The sequence below is a fragment of the Argiope bruennichi genome, chromosome 8, assembly GCF_947563725.1.
Source record: "Argiope bruennichi chromosome 8, qqArgBrue1.1, whole genome shotgun sequence".
Taxonomy (NCBI): Eukaryota; Metazoa; Arthropoda; class Arachnida; order Araneae; family Araneidae; genus Argiope; species Argiope bruennichi.
Window position 1 is genome coordinate 132,949,679 of NC_079158.1, and position 16,341 is coordinate 132,966,019.

Here is a 16,341-nt window from a genome sequence, read left to right on the forward strand (position 1 = left end):
TATTCAATAAAAACGGGCGATTTTACACCGCTTAATCGACCGTCTCAAACATGATACCTCAATTTGCGTCAAAGGTTTCTTAAGATTGTGAAAATATTGTTTGTTCTAAACTATTCTATTCAAAATTTCATAAATCTATCAGATTTTATAGCAGAAAATAGAAATGAATGTTTATTTATTTAGAAGTTGAAATATCAAGAATATTTTGCAGAATATGATTTCTTAGAGCCAAGAGACTGTATAAAATTTGGACTTCATAATTTTTCAAAGTATATTTATAAACCGAAACAAAACAAAATATTATTATTAACGTCATTTAAACTCTTTTAAAAGTGAAACTAAAAACTGCATATTATGATTAATATGAGAAATTTCTATTGAATAAGTCTTGAGTTACTACATAAATTTGGAAAATTATTCTATAGTGCATTTAAATGCTGAACGATTCTGTTTTCAATAATCATATTTTAAAATACTTGGTAAAAAGTGCTTTTTATACCAATTTCAGTTTAGTCATTTCCACTTTAATTTAAAGTTGAAATTTTACAGGAGCTGACAAAAAAATTAGAGAAATACATAGTACATTACGGCTTAAGGCCTCATACTATTGTATGAGTGAATTATATGACTACCAAAATTTGAAATTTAAAATTCTTTTGAAGAGGCTATTAAAAGATAAATTATATAAAATATGTAATTGAAAATTTTAACGAGCGTTAAGTTTGGCGAACCGGCTGGTCTCCAAAGACGGCTGATTCATAATGGAATTAGCCGCCTTTGGAAATGGAATATCTATGAAATTCAAATGTCTAAAAGCGTAAAAATGTGAATCCTGAAAAAGTAAAATAATAATGTAAAGTTTGGAGCATTGTGGTCAAAAATAATTGACAAACACATTTCATAATTTGTGTATAAGGTTAACATTTATTTATAATTATATGACTAATTTATAATGCATATAAAAAAAAGAAAGTATTTAACCAGCATATTTTAGCACAGTTCTGAATAATATTTTAAGGTGATGAAATTCATCATCACATTAACGAATTCTTCTGAATCAAAACAATTTATTTATTTAAAGTTAGCAAACCAAGAAACTAAGAGATGATTCCATTTACAGAGTGCATGGATCAAAAGCACAAAGCTAGCAAAGCAAATAAAAATACACATTAGAATGTAAAAAAAGAAAATACAGAATTATAAAATTCACAGCAATACCCGGGATATATATATATTTAGGGTAATTTAAAACTTATCGTTCAAATTTCGTGGGGAAGTAGCGAATACTTCAGAAAAACGATTTCACATAGGAAAATATCTCCTCAAACATCATTTGCGTGGACAAAATTTGGAAGTGAAAACAATTAAACGCACAATTAAGTGGTAACGAATGTACGTTGTTTCAACAGGGTAAAGTACAACTTCACGGTGGGCGCTCAAAATTGTGGCCATTTGCACGAAAACCGGATTCACAGCGCCTTTGCATCGATTACAGAACCTTTTCAAAAGCGCCTGTCATATCAGGGATAAAACCTGCGGCGGCCACTATTTGTGCAACAAGATCCATTTCACCGTCGACGGGGGTCTCGTACACATAGTCTTTCATGGTTCAGCACAAAAAGAAATCCATGGACTATAAATCAGGTGACTTGGGTGGCCAAGAGATCAGTCCATTTCTGCCGATCCACTTAAGCTCCGAAATGTTCGGCTCAGGTAATCACGCGAGACAATTGTGCTATGGAACCCCGTCATGTTGATACCGCATATCGCGGCGGATATGCTTCAGGCTCTATCCGTGATATGCAAGGCGTTTTTGGAAAATGTTCGGTAGTCGATGCAACGGTGCTGTGAATCTCGTGTTCGTGTAAATGGTCGCAATTTTGAGCTCCTATTAGAAATGAATGTACTTTACCTTGTAGAAGTAAAGGTCACATTCGTTACCACTTAACTTTACTGTTTCCTTATGTTCACTTGCCGTCAGGAGGACACTTTCTTCAGGTGTCCTCAGTTCGTAAACTCCGTTCTGGTGACTTGCTGATTGAAGTTTGTTCTCGACAGCAAGCTCAGAAAATTATAAAACTTAAAGCCTTAGCATATATTCCGATCACGGCCATAAAGCTTTAAATTCATCTAAAGGAGTAATAACTCATGGAGAGCTATTCAATGCCCCCATTGAAGAGAAAACCAAAGAATTACACAATCAATGTGTGACCCATGTGCGCCAAAATACGATTCAGCGTGTCGGGAAACTTTTGAATTGACAACTTTTGAATTAAACAAATTTCTCGGATAGCGTACAACAAATTTATCGGCAACAAATATCTCTCTCGGATAGCGTAGCTGTTAACTGGCTTATAAGCTTTCACCACAATACTATATATCCTGAAAAGAGTCACTGTTCACATTTCGGCAGGAAATGGATTCAAATGTTCATTTCATTCAAATGTTCATGTCCGTAACATCTCTGTTCCTATAGTACCCAAAATGCGCTTTTTGAGAGTCATTTTTATAGAAAACTCACCTTCCGTTCCTACATTTTATATTTGCGAAAAAAATGTGAGAAATTTTTGAATATGCTAAAGATTCTCTCCAAAACTTCATGGGGAGCATATCGTATCTTTCTACTTCATATTTATCAGCCAGTAATTCTCTCCCTTACGATTGCGGACTCAAGGCTTGTGGATCAGCTCGTCCAAGTGTTTTGCTTTGGCTAGATCTATTACTTGCCCTCACCTTCTTTAGTTGTCTACGGGCGTCCTAACCTCGAGGTACAAAAGGATCTTTATTTTCTTCATGTTTACTCTCCCCTATTCCTTTTACTGTCTGCTTGATCCTTCCATCCCTAGACGTCAGGTGAAAAAGCTCTCCATAAGAAGTTGTCGCCACTCTATTTGCTTCTTGCTTCTCATGGATAGCCAAAAACCCCTGTGTTTGCCAAGTTTGGCGACCCATTATGCGAGTGGTGCACTATGATACCCAGTGTATCAATCGACTGGTATCCTAACCTTTTAGTTTGTCTGCTAGGGATCAAGCGAAAGGATCAATCTCTGGGTCTTGGCGTCAAGGATGGTCAATGTTTCTGAAGAGGACTCTGAGCGTATAGATCTCGGCTAGCACCAAGATAAGTGCTAAGCTAGGAGTGTCCAGAACCAGTGGCTGCCATCCCTTGTTTTTCTCCGTGGTGGGTGGAGCCGTTGGGCCTGAATCTTTATTAATGTCTCGCATAGGCACCAAAACAAAAACTCACTTCAGTGGACATCACAAAAAACTCAATTTCAAAAGTAATCTTCCGCATTTTGATCGTTATTTCGTTTTTAAACGTGTTTCTGAAAAGAATGATTCATTTAATTCCGTTTCCCCATTCCTTATACAGAAAGCCATTACCACACCAATATCAAACATTGGTGAAGTCTCTTCTATCACCAAGATGTGTACTAGTGACTTGCTGATAAAAGTAACTTCTAAAAAGCAAGCCCAGCAAGTTATGAAATTGAAAGCCTTTGCCAACTTTTCCGTTACTGCCAGTTCTCATGCATCTCTAAATTTCTCCAAAGGAATAATAACATGTGGTGAATCGTTTAAAGTTCCTTTAGAGGAGATCTCCGTGGATTTGAAACCCCAAGGAGAAACTTATGTACGCCAGATTACTATTTGGCTGGATGGACAATTCCTACCCACCAAACATTACATACTTACCTTCCATAAACCAAAAATACCTGAATTCATTTATGCAGGATATATAAAAATTGTCGGTCCGCCTGTATATCCCCAATTTCTTAAGATGTTTTCTAATGCCAGCGTTTTGGTCACTCCAAGGCTAACTGCCGCGGGACACTAACATGTGTCCGCTGTCCTGTAAAAGGCTATGACAGCCAGCACGTGTAACCCTGTAACTTTTTCTTCACGTGTAACACTAAAGAAAAGTGCGTGAACTGCGGCGAGTATCATGCATTATTTTTTCGGTCCTGTAAATGTTGGAAAGTTGAAAAACAAATTACCTCTATTAAATTTAAAGAAGACATTACCGATCTCGAGGCTAGAAGAAAAATTCTAAATCAGACACCAAAACCTGGATTAAGCTATCATTCAGTAGCTAAAACAATCTTCTGTTCAAATCGTTCCTGCACAAATTTTGCAAAATATGCCCCCTAGCCAAAAATTATTATAAAGTCATCCGAATCTGAAATTGAAAATGAAATAAACACTACTCCTGAAACTAGCAGGAGTAGATCTAAAACTAATTCAAATGCTCAGAAATCATTTAAGGTTTCGAAAAGAGGAATCTCACCAAAAGATATCAGATTACAGTCGAAAAATCCTACATTGAAAAATTCTACAATGCAAAATTCTGTAGCTTTGGGACTTGCAGTACAAGGTAATGTTGTTCATAAGGACTTAGCGTTCATTTTTGTCTTACCTAAAAGTTCCTATTCCAGCTGGCAGATTGAACTGTTTTCATGCAACAGGCAGTAATTTTGGAGAATATGGTCAGAACAATTAATATTACAGAGGCAGTACAAAATTTAGTTGACTGTTTAATTGACGCTGCGAACCGCACCCCCCCCCCAAAAAAAAAAAACTCCTTACGTCTAAGGAAATTTCCTAGACTGTGGTGGAATGAGGCTTACCGCGACAGACACCTAAAACAAAAAAAAACTGGTGAAATATATTCCGCATATATCCCAAAACAGAGAATTTAATTGCTTTTAAACATACCAGAGCTACTGCTAGTTGTATCCGTAGGCAAAGTGAGAAAGAGAATCTTGAATTAATTTCATCTCTTCTATCACAGGCTTTACTTCTCCGAAACTACTCTGGAGGTTAAGGCGGGTAATGGAATTTACAAAGAATTTTCAGTTTCTGTTCTGGATACAAAAAACGGATTGGTAACTTCTTCACTAGATATCGCGAATACTCTCGGATATTCAATTGGACAAATTTCAGCTGCTAATTCATATAGATCTTCGTTTGTAGCGATTAAGAAACGTACAGAAATTAAGTCTTTATGTTTTTTTCACTCGAAAATCCCTTCCTTACAAAACATAATCTAGAATGCACGAACTACTAACAGCTTTATCGAAGACTTATGATACCAGCCCTGGTCCTGACGGAATCACATATAACATGCTTCGCTATATGTCTACCACTTCTCTTTCCAATCTGTTATTTTTATTTAACCGCATTTGGATTGAGCAGAATTCCCCAAATCGCTACCTACACTCACGTTCTTTGAAAATAATTTGTCTTGGAAAAAAGAATTAAAACACCTTGGATTGCTCATTGACAATAAACTCACTTTTGGAAGTCACATTTACAATAGTAAAAAGAAGTTATGGGCTAAAGTTCACCTCATTATCCCACTCATTGGCAGACGTTCCACCCACTCACTAGAGAATAAAATGTTATTATATATACAAATGTTAAGACCTATCCTCACTTATACTGCTCAAATTTGGGGACTCGCTGTTAAAACCACCGACACAAAATTCAAGTTTAAAAAATTAAAATTCTTCGTATCATTACCAATGCTCCCTGATTTATCCGGAATAATATTTTATACAGAGATCTTTAAACTCCAAATCACGATAATTTCATCAAAGAACTTTCAAGAAAATTTTTTGAATCAACTCAAAACTCATGAAAATTCCACAATCAAGGAGCAAATTAACTGTGCCCATTGCAATGGAAAATACGCCTTTTCTTACTCTACTACCAAATGGACTTTGGCAATTAAACCTCCATAGTTTCTTCCGAAATTTAAATTGCATCTGATGAATTGCTTCGGTTTTCACCTCAAACGCTTTTAAGCAATTCTTCCTCTATTCAACCAAAGCACCAATGGTAGATTACTACTGTATTTCCTCTGCTACTTATTACCTCAAACTGAGTAGAAATGCCTAGGCATTAAGGCTCTCCATGCATCTAATTCAACAGAATTTCCCATCACAATGGCATGAGGCTATTGTGATTCCAAACCTAAAACCCGGCGCAGTGGCTCTAACCCACTGCGCTATAGACCTATTGCTCTCACAAGTTGTCTATGTAAGACGCTTGAGCGCATGGTTAATGACCGTCTGATATTTGAACTGGAGAAAAAAGCATGCATACCGCTGCAGCAAAGTGGTTTTCGCAGAGGACGACCGGCTTTTGATAATATTGACGTACTCGAAACTGAAATTCGCAATGCATTTGTCCGTCGAAATCATTTGGTCTCTATCTTCTTCGATTTAGAAAAGGCATATGCGCGAGCCTAGAGATTTCCAAACACTTGCAAATTTTGGCTTTAAAGGAAACTTTCTCATGTTTTAAAAAAAATTATCATTGCGCACATTTTATTTCCGGGTTGATAATTTATATTCTAATCCTTTTATTCAAGCTGAAGGTGTTCCACAGAGAAACATCCTCAGTGTCACACTTTTTATTGTCCATTATAATCAGATATTTAACGGTTTACCTCTGTATATCCAAGGTATGTCATATGCGCTTAACAGAGTGCCAACTGCAAGTTGCAGTTAACAAACTGGTAGGTTGGTGCGATCATAACGGACATGCGATTTCTCCTGAGAAAAGTCGATGTGTATACTTTTGCAGGAAGCGAGGTATCCATTAGTATCCCATAATCCATATCCCAAATGCTGGAATACCTGTGGTTAGTTAAATAAAATATTTGGATGTAATATTTGATCGTAAGCTCACTTTCCTTCCGCATGTTTTACATCTGCGGAAGAAGTGTGACAGATCTTTGAACATTCTTAAAGTACTTTCAAGAACCTCTTGGGGAGCAGACAATACATCTTTGTTTCGAATCTATGAAACCGTTATTCTAGCACGCATGGATTACGGATGTATGGTGTATGCTTCTGCAAGATCATCCGTCTTACGCAGACTGGATACTATACACCACTTTACTTTAAGAATTTGTTCAGGAGTATTTCGGACCTCACTAGCGGAGAGTCTTTACATTGTCTCTCAGCAAAAGCTATTAAATTTACGGTGCCAAAAAATATCTGTACACTATTACCTCCTAACTATGTCTGTCCGGAAACACCTTATGCACTCTTTGATACTTCCTTTCCGCCTCTAGAAATTTTAACACGGATCGACCTTCTCAAGTTCTTCCCCTTGGTGAGAGAGTTAAATTACTCTTCAATGATTCGAAGAACTGCTTGATATGAGTATTCAGACACTTGATTCATTTTCATTTCCTCCTTGGGATATTCCTCAGTTTTCCTTTATAAACCCTTTTCATGGATTTGAAAAGTTGACAATGGCCTTTTTCATTTTTCAAAACCATTTTAGTTCTCATCACTGTTAGTATTCAATGTATTTGCCTATTTTTACAGATGGTTCCAAGATGGACAATCATGTTGATTGTGGTATTGTTTTTCACACGGAAACCCTCCGTTACACTCTGTATACATCCTTTACTGTTTTATCTGTTGAGTTAGTGACAATTTTTTATGCTTTATAGAAAATTTATCTCTGCTCCGAACGTAAATTTTGTATTTATACCGACAGCATGAATTCTTTAGTAACACTTTCCTATTTTCACATTCGAATTAATCCCATTGACTTGGAAATCTTGCATTCTTTAAAGACTCTTTAAAACAGAGATTATGAAATATTATTCTGCTGCTCATACAGTTCTAGTTGGAAATGAGTTGGCGGGCATTGCTGCAAAAACAGCCACATTGTTCATGCAACATGAAATACCTTTCTCCGATGCGAAGAACACTTTTATGAGATATCTTTTTTCGCTATGGAAACAATTATGGAGTCAACAAATAAATAATAAATTACATTGCACAAAACCCACTATCATATCCTGGCCTTGACATCCAATGCGTGAGATTGATGTCAAATTGATCAGACTCCGCATTGGTCACACTCACTTAACACACAAATATCTTTTATCCGGGTATTGAGCTTCTTTTTGCTCGAAGTGCCAGGTGATCTTAAATATTCATCATATTTTTATTGAATGTACTAAGTTTAATTCTTATCATTCACATTATTTTTAATTCCTCATCATTGAACATGCGGATGCTATTGTGGTAAAATTCTGACAAAAACTTTTTTTTAAATCTTTAAAAGCAATTGAATTTTACCATTTTATCTAAAACTCCATATATGTCTAACGCATCATTGGATTTTTTCAGAGTTTATCATAGACTTTTATACATCATTTGTTTTACTGAAAGCTCTTTCAATTTTTACTATTTTTCTTATTGACCATACGCATGGGGCAGTATGGCTTTTTCTGGTTCTTGTGCCATTAAAACCAACAATCTAATCCAATTCAATCCTATCCATCACTCTGCTTTTCGTACCTGACCTATTGAAAACCTTTATAACATCTGTCACCAACTACCGCTACAATTGAGACGTCAAAAATTTCTTTATACTTTTTACGGGTTTCTGAATCATCCCAATAAGTCAAATCACGCTATACCGCTCGCACCTCTCATATTCCCCCTCCCAGTGAAAGAGTCAAAGTATTTCTGCAGGATTCGGAACTCGGTAATATTCCTACTAAGTCAATTGATTTGTTTTATTCCCTTCCTCCCGGGAAGCTCCACAAATTCCCCTTTTGAATCCTTTTCTGTATTTTATAAATCCACAACTGCTTCTGTTGTTCTGTTGTTTTCCAACAATTCTTTCACTATTATCGCATAGAATATTCTTCGTACATCTCAATTTTTACTGATGGCTCGAAATCTTTTGGGCATGTCCGTTGTAGCATTATAATTTCATCGAAAACACTGAGCTATCGATTGCACAATTGTTGCTCGGTGTTTACTGCTGAATTAGCGGCAATATCTTGTACTCTTCAGGGGATTTCACCTTCCATTGACCGCAATTTCATCATATACACAGATAGCTGAGTGCTTGAAACTATTATCCATCTATGACAATCGAATGACTCCATTTGCCTTGGAAATACTAACTGCTCTACAACATCTTCAGAATAGGGGATTTAACATTTTTTTTTTTTTTTATTCCAAGTCATGTGGGAATTTATGGTAATAAGGCGGCTGATTATGCAGTAAAATCTGCTTCTTCTCTTTCAACGATAGTTTTTTCTTAATTAAATATCTTTTTTCTTCTTGGCAGGGGAATTGGGATTTACAGATCCATAATAAATTATATTCAATTAAACCTTCCATTTGTTTGTTGCGTGCCCTTCTCATATGAGAGATCGACGTCAAATTGACTCGCCACCGCTTAGTACATACACGTTTCACTTATAAGCACCTCATTTTTGAAGAAAGCGCACAAGTGTGCCCCACTTATCATACTAATTTTACTGTTAATCACATTCTGATCAAATGTTCTTCTTTTAATTCCCATCGTCAGAATTTTTTAATTGTTCATTTGTAACCTTTCGTGACTTGATGGATAAAATACACTATCCAAATCTTTTTAATTTCTTGAAAGCTATTCCTTTTTTCCTTATATATGATAACTCTTTTTTTTTTTTTTTGCTTGCGTTGCAACTTGCCTTATTTCTTTAGCAATTTTGCCAAATTTTTAAAGTTTTAGCACACATTTAGAAACTGCTGTTGACCTTCCAGCTTTTGATGTGATCGTTTTTAATTTTTAACAGTGTGAATGGCGCAGTTTAGCCAAATATAATTCTTCCGCCAAAAAAAATCCTTCCCAAATAAAAAACATTCATTTTGTCCATACAGATGAAGTTTGCGGACATACTTTCCTATGTAAAATCGGTTTCCTGACGTATTTCCTACCTCCCCACGAAATTTGATTGATAAGTTTTGAATCACCCTGTATATGTATGTTTAATGCAAACATCTAGTAAGAGTCAAAAAGCAAAACACACACACGCATAATATCATCACAAAAGAATGAACATATAACATTTCAATATCTATAGTAAAAAATAACGTGTAGTAAAGCATAAAAAGAAATAATGTTGTTTAGTCGATAGAAAAAATCAGTAAAGTTTGTGTAAATACAAGTTGAGAAAAACTCGGTTTAAAAACACTAGGAGTCATATGAAGAATGTCAAATTCCCCAGAGATCTTGTCAAAATTCTTATAAAATTTATACAAAGTGAAGTTGTCAATATGATTAAATTTAGACTATACATTTGAAAAAGAACTCTAGTTCCTAAAAATTCTTATTGGCAGATTAAAGTTTATAGATCTCAGAATATCAATGCAATGGAGCAAACCATTAATAATCTTATAAAAGAAAACAATACAAGAAACATTGCATCTTCAACACAAAATAGGCAGATTAAACATATCATATGGATAAAAAGAAGATTTATCTTAAAAGTAAAATCTTTTTTTAAGCAAATACCGCTCAAAAATGGTCTGAAAATGGTCTTGGGGGAAATTCAAGTTTAGAGACAAAGAAGATATTCAAGCCTGTAATAGAATAATACAAGATCATTAATCTTATAAATATGATACAAAGATAAAGCTTTTCTATTATATTAGTAATACTAGATTTATCTGTGTTCAGGTGTAACATATTGTCTGTGCATCTTAAAAGAAGAATCAAGACCTCTCTGTAGAAGTATAAATAATAGAATGTATTGAATAAAACAACTTGAATTTGTCAGCAAATAAAAGACACTCAGAATGCTTTAAAACACTAATAAGATCATTAATTAATAAAATGAAAATGAAAATTCCAAGATTAGAGTACCCGAAACTCACGTACGCACGAACAGTCCTATAAATAAAATTGAAGTCAACCCTTCAGGTTGACATGAAAATCAAGACTTTAAAACTTATTTAAAAGAATTCCAATATAGAAAAAGCAAATGCCTTCGAAAAGTAGGTGTAAATGATATCAAGTTGTGAACCAATTTCAAATGACAAAGTAATCGTATTTGAGAAGCAAACTAAATTAGTTGTGAAAGTTTAGGATTAAAAAATTAGAGCTAGAACGAGTAGGTTTAGATGAAGAAATTAAGTTCTTAACTCTATTATGGTATTATTTAATTAACATTTATCCAAATGTTAAATAACTAACAAAATACTTTAACCACATCTAGTTTTATAGTTTACTTCACACTCAAAACAGTTAGTTTAAAAAAATACAATAAATTCATATGAATATATTTTTTAAAGTAATTTAAATTTGTTTTCAAAGAATACCAAAGTTGTGTAATAAATGGATAATATGAACTTTGTATTCGGCTTCGTAGTATAGAGAAGAAAATGTAATAGATATTTTGGGAAAGAATAAGACATTTGCTACGTAACTGTGTTCTCTTTTTTATTTTTAAAATCTCGTACAATGCTCGTCTAAAGATCACATGAGTAAGATCGTCAATGTATATCATTGCGCTTTTGAGTTATCGACAAGAACTTATGCAAACCTTGGCACAGAGATATAATTCTAGTACTGTTAAATTTCATTTACTTTATGCCTTTCGTTTCGAATTATCATATTTACATGGAACTGGATAGACAGACAGACTTCTTACTGGCGTGTCGCGCACAAAATTCAGTTAGAATCTACAGTTGCGGTACAAAGACGGCATAATAAATTTCATCTAACTAGCTATCTATGATTTTGATTAATGGCGTTAACAGATTATCCTAATTCCAAAGAAAACATGTTCACTCTCAGTGAATATATAAAATGTGGATATCCGTCTAATTGTTTCGTTAACTCAATACTATTTCTTTTCACTCCCTCGGGAGCTCTATATCTTAATTAGATGCCCCAGTTTCAAAGTTCCCCGGAATAATTACTCCCTTTCAGCCTAGTTAGATAAAAGGGAGTACCTACCTAAGGCTTTTACTGTTTGCTTGATTCTTCTGTCACTCGACGGCAAGCGAGGAATCTCTCCCATAGAAGCTGATGTCACTTTATTTGCTTTTAGCTTCTCATGGACAGCCAGAAACTCCACTTGTTAACTTGAGTGGCAACTCATCAGACGGTTGTACACTATAATGGCAGGTGTATCAATTCAGTTGGTAGCTCAGTTTAGTTCAGTTCAATAATAATTTCTTAAGGTATTAATTTATGAAATTTCAAGTGAAGAGATCATACTCTTATACTTAGCTTTAACAGTGGTTATTTTCAGCAGAGGTGAATCTAAGGTAAGCGCCAAGGCTGAAAACGCCCAAGGACAGTAACTACCTTCCGTGATGGACAGTGCCTTAGAGCTTCAAATTCTATCATTTTCATATAAGGAAAATCAAATGTGTTCATTTCAGTCCGCAATACAATGCATTAAAAGTTTATCGTCATTCATAGAAATTCCTATTCTGGATCAATATTTCATCCTTTTATCCTTTTTGTATTAAGAAGCATAAGTGATGTGAAATCCACTAACGGCGTTCTGCTTCCTCTCGTGGGAACCTCTTCTTCAGGTGTGACAGGTTTCACGACCCCGAAGTACCCCAATGTCTGACCACCTTTCAATTTACTCTGCCCTCAGTCTCCTGGTTTTGGTTTTTGTTTTTCCTTCCTCGACGGCAAGCGAGGGGGCTCTCCATGAGAAGCTGTCGGCACTCTGTTTGCTTCCTGCTTCTCATGGACACGTGTTGGCCGTGCGTGGCGACCCATTAGACGGGTGGTGCATTTCGGGCTCCGGTGTATCAATCGGCCGGGATCCCAGATTAGGTTGCTCAAGGGGATCAAGCGAGGGTGTCACTTCTTGGGCTTGGCGTTAAGGGTCCCCGAAGGTGACTCCCAGCGTATAGGTTCCGGCCAGCATTATGGCAAGTGCCGAGGCTGGAGATGGCAGAGATTTAACTACCATTCCTTGTTGGGCTCCGTGGTGGGAGATGCCCAAATTTTTCTCTATGTAGTATGGGTTCTAATATTCTTCAACACTGTAATGCTTTTTCAAAATTATTTGTTATTAATTCTGAAAAGTCTTCGTTAAAATTTGTTTCGTCTATTTTGATGCATATATAAAAAAATTAAATGATGGAAGTCTTCTAATTGAAGTATAAAACAACCAACAATCTGAAATATCACAAAGTTAAAAAAGATAGGAGAAATCTATGTCACTGTTGCTGCCCGCCGTTTCCTTAACTATTCCAGAATTATCATAACTAAAAGAGAATTCCAGAGAGACCTGGAAGAGGACATTTTAGAAAATTTAAAAGATCAAAAAGTAATAGCAGTTCGCAGGATTATAATTTTTTTTAAAAAAATCAAACTCTTCCTACTAAACATTTAATACTTACATTCAATAATCCAGTTCTACCGAAATCTGTAAAAGCAGTTTATATCAATTGTCCAGTTAAACCATATATTCCGAAACCACTCCGCTGCTTTAAATGCCAAAAATTTGATGATTCTATAACAGCTTTCAGAAGAGATAAAGAAATTTGCACTCGATGCTCCCACCCGGATCACAGTTGTAAAAACTGTATCTCTACAATACAGAAATGTTATAATTGTCAAGGCAATCATCCATCTTACTTCCATTCCTGCCCACACAACAAACAATCATTAATAACCAGAAGTATTTCATTTATAGCACGCAAAAAGTGAATGCCAGAACACCGAAACCATGTCTCTTGTATTCATGAGCATTAAATTCAATCATTCCATCTTCAGAACCATATAATTCACAAAATCAGCCATTAAAAACCCCAGAAACAAATGCTATATATATATATATATATATATATATATATATATATATATATATATATATATATATATATATATATATATATATATATATATATATATATATATATATATATATATATATATATATATATATATTCTGACCCCACTCACATTTCATCGGACTTTAAATCAAAAATTTTCAGAAAATCTAAAAGTTGATGTTCTCTTACCTTCGCCCTTTCCATATACTTACGGCCATCTCCTTCTTTTCTTCCCTTTTTTTAAATTCTTTATATCTACGTTCGTGTCGTGGAAATGCCGAGAGTATATGAATAAATCTCCAGAACTGAGAGACATTTTAAGCCAATACCAACCCGCCTGCATTGCACTCCAGTAAACCTACCTTAAAACAGACAAACAGACTATCTGGCATTACAAAAATTTCAACAAACACGGTATTCAGACAAGATTTTTTGGGGAAGAGGCAATTCTTGTTGCCATAGACATCCCATCCATGCAATTGAATCTGAGCACTAATTTGCAAGCTTTGACTATACGAATTCAGATGCAAAATTTAATATCTGCCTGCAGCCTCTACTTGCCACCTAAACAGCAAATCAGTCAAACGGACCTAATAACTTGGTTCGTCAATTACTATCTCCTTTAATTACTTTTGGCGATCTTAATGGCCATAATCCTTTTGGGGAAGCATTAATTAAATTCCCGAGGTCAGAAAATCGAACAATTTCTTGCAGACCACAATTTATGCGTTTTAAACTCAGACGAAAAAACGCATTTTCACTTACCAACACGTACTCAGTTTCTTAATAGTGGAAGATTTAATGATTTCTGAATTGATATTAGCCAGACAGGTGAATAAAAATTCATTGGCAAAAGCCAGTTTGCTGCATTTAATATCTATATGAATGGTCGGAAAGAACTAGATGGCGAGATCCCTCAGTTGATTTCGCTATTTCGATTTTTCAATCTTTATTGCCTTTTTTCAGTTTAGTTGTTGACAATGATCTTTATAATAGTGACCACTTCCCTTTAATTTTAACTGACAGTATACACAATACATCTAGTTCTTTCCGACCATCCAAACGGGGGTATTAAATGCAACAAACTGGCAAAAATTCACCTCTCTGGCTAATATCAATTTAAAAATAATTAGATCTTCCACTTTTGAAGAAGCTCTGAATCATACTGTTAGCATTATAATTGAGGCAGCAAATACTCTATTCCAAAGAAATCTGAAGTTCGTAGGAAGCTAAACAAGCCATGCTGGGATGCTAATTGCCATCAAGCATATGAAAGACAAAAAAAGGGCCTGGAACATTTTTAGCCGGTATCCCTCTACCAAAAATTTTATAAGTTTTAAAAAAATATGGAGCAGAATTCAGAAAAATTCAATGACGTAGTCAAAGAATTTCTTGGCAAAAATCCGTTTCTGGTATCACTTCAACGATATCTGGCTATCATCTGTGGAACAGAGCATCAGGTGCTTCTCATTCCAATACTGCTTCAATTTTAATTGATAAAAGAAACCCCATATCAAGAGGAGGTGTTCCCCAAGGCATCGTTTTAAGCGTTACACTTTTTATTTTAAAAATTAATAACAATTTAAAACAACTTCCAATTTCTGTGGAGGGTTTTTTATATGTTGACAACCTGCACAACTCTTGTACATGGATGCATTTGAATTTTATACAAAGACAATTGCAAATTGCAATCAATAATATTATCCAATGGACTAATACTAATTATTTTACCATCTCAACCATGAAAACGGCTGGTGTCCACTTCTATCGAAAACGTAACCTTCATTTTGGCCCCTAACTGAAACTGAATGAGGAAACAATATCTTTTTAGATGAAATTAGATGTGGGGGCATTACCTTTGATAAAAAGCTCACCTTTCATCCTCATATAAAATTTTTACGGAAAAAAAATGTGAAAAATATAAATAATTCGTTTTACATTATCTAAAATTATCCTCATCCTTTGGTTTTAAGTGTCTTAGATGTTTTTGATAAACTAATTTCTAGTAGTTATACTACTTTATTCTGTTGGGTACAATCCCACTTTGGAATTTAGATAACGAAGAGGCAGACAAGGCTTTCAAATTAGCTATCACTTCAAACGCTACTACTATTCATGAGAGTGACATAAAGAAGCATACTAAAAGGCTTCTTTACTCTGAATGGCAGAAACATTGGGACCTCGAAACAAAAAGCAAACCTCATGTTATTAAACCCCATGTACAAAAATGACCCTCATTAGCGAACAGGAAGGCAGATACTATTTTAACTCATTTACGCATGATATATTCACCCGCATTTACTTGTTTCTAGGTGAACAACCACCACTGTGTTCACGATGCCATTGTCAAATGTCTGTCCAACATATATCGGCAGAATGCCCAAATTTCAATTTCCAGCGTTTGCAGTTTTTTAAAAAGTCTTGCAATCCATTATCTTTCTTGCTTGATAAGATACCTCACGTCCATCTCTTTACATTTTTAAATTATCTCTATCCATTGATTTGAATCTCGATAACATTTTAATTTCGCCTCGTGTTCTCTTCGATTACTGTTTTAAAATGATATAATTTTACCTACTGTTTCGCGCAGCATGGTTAATATCATGGCTCTTAAGCCAGAAAACCCCAAACAAAAACAAAAAAGAATCACCGAAAGCGAGCTAATGTCCGAGCCTGGTACCGTATCTGGATACTTCGATGATATGCAAACAGCCTCCAAGAG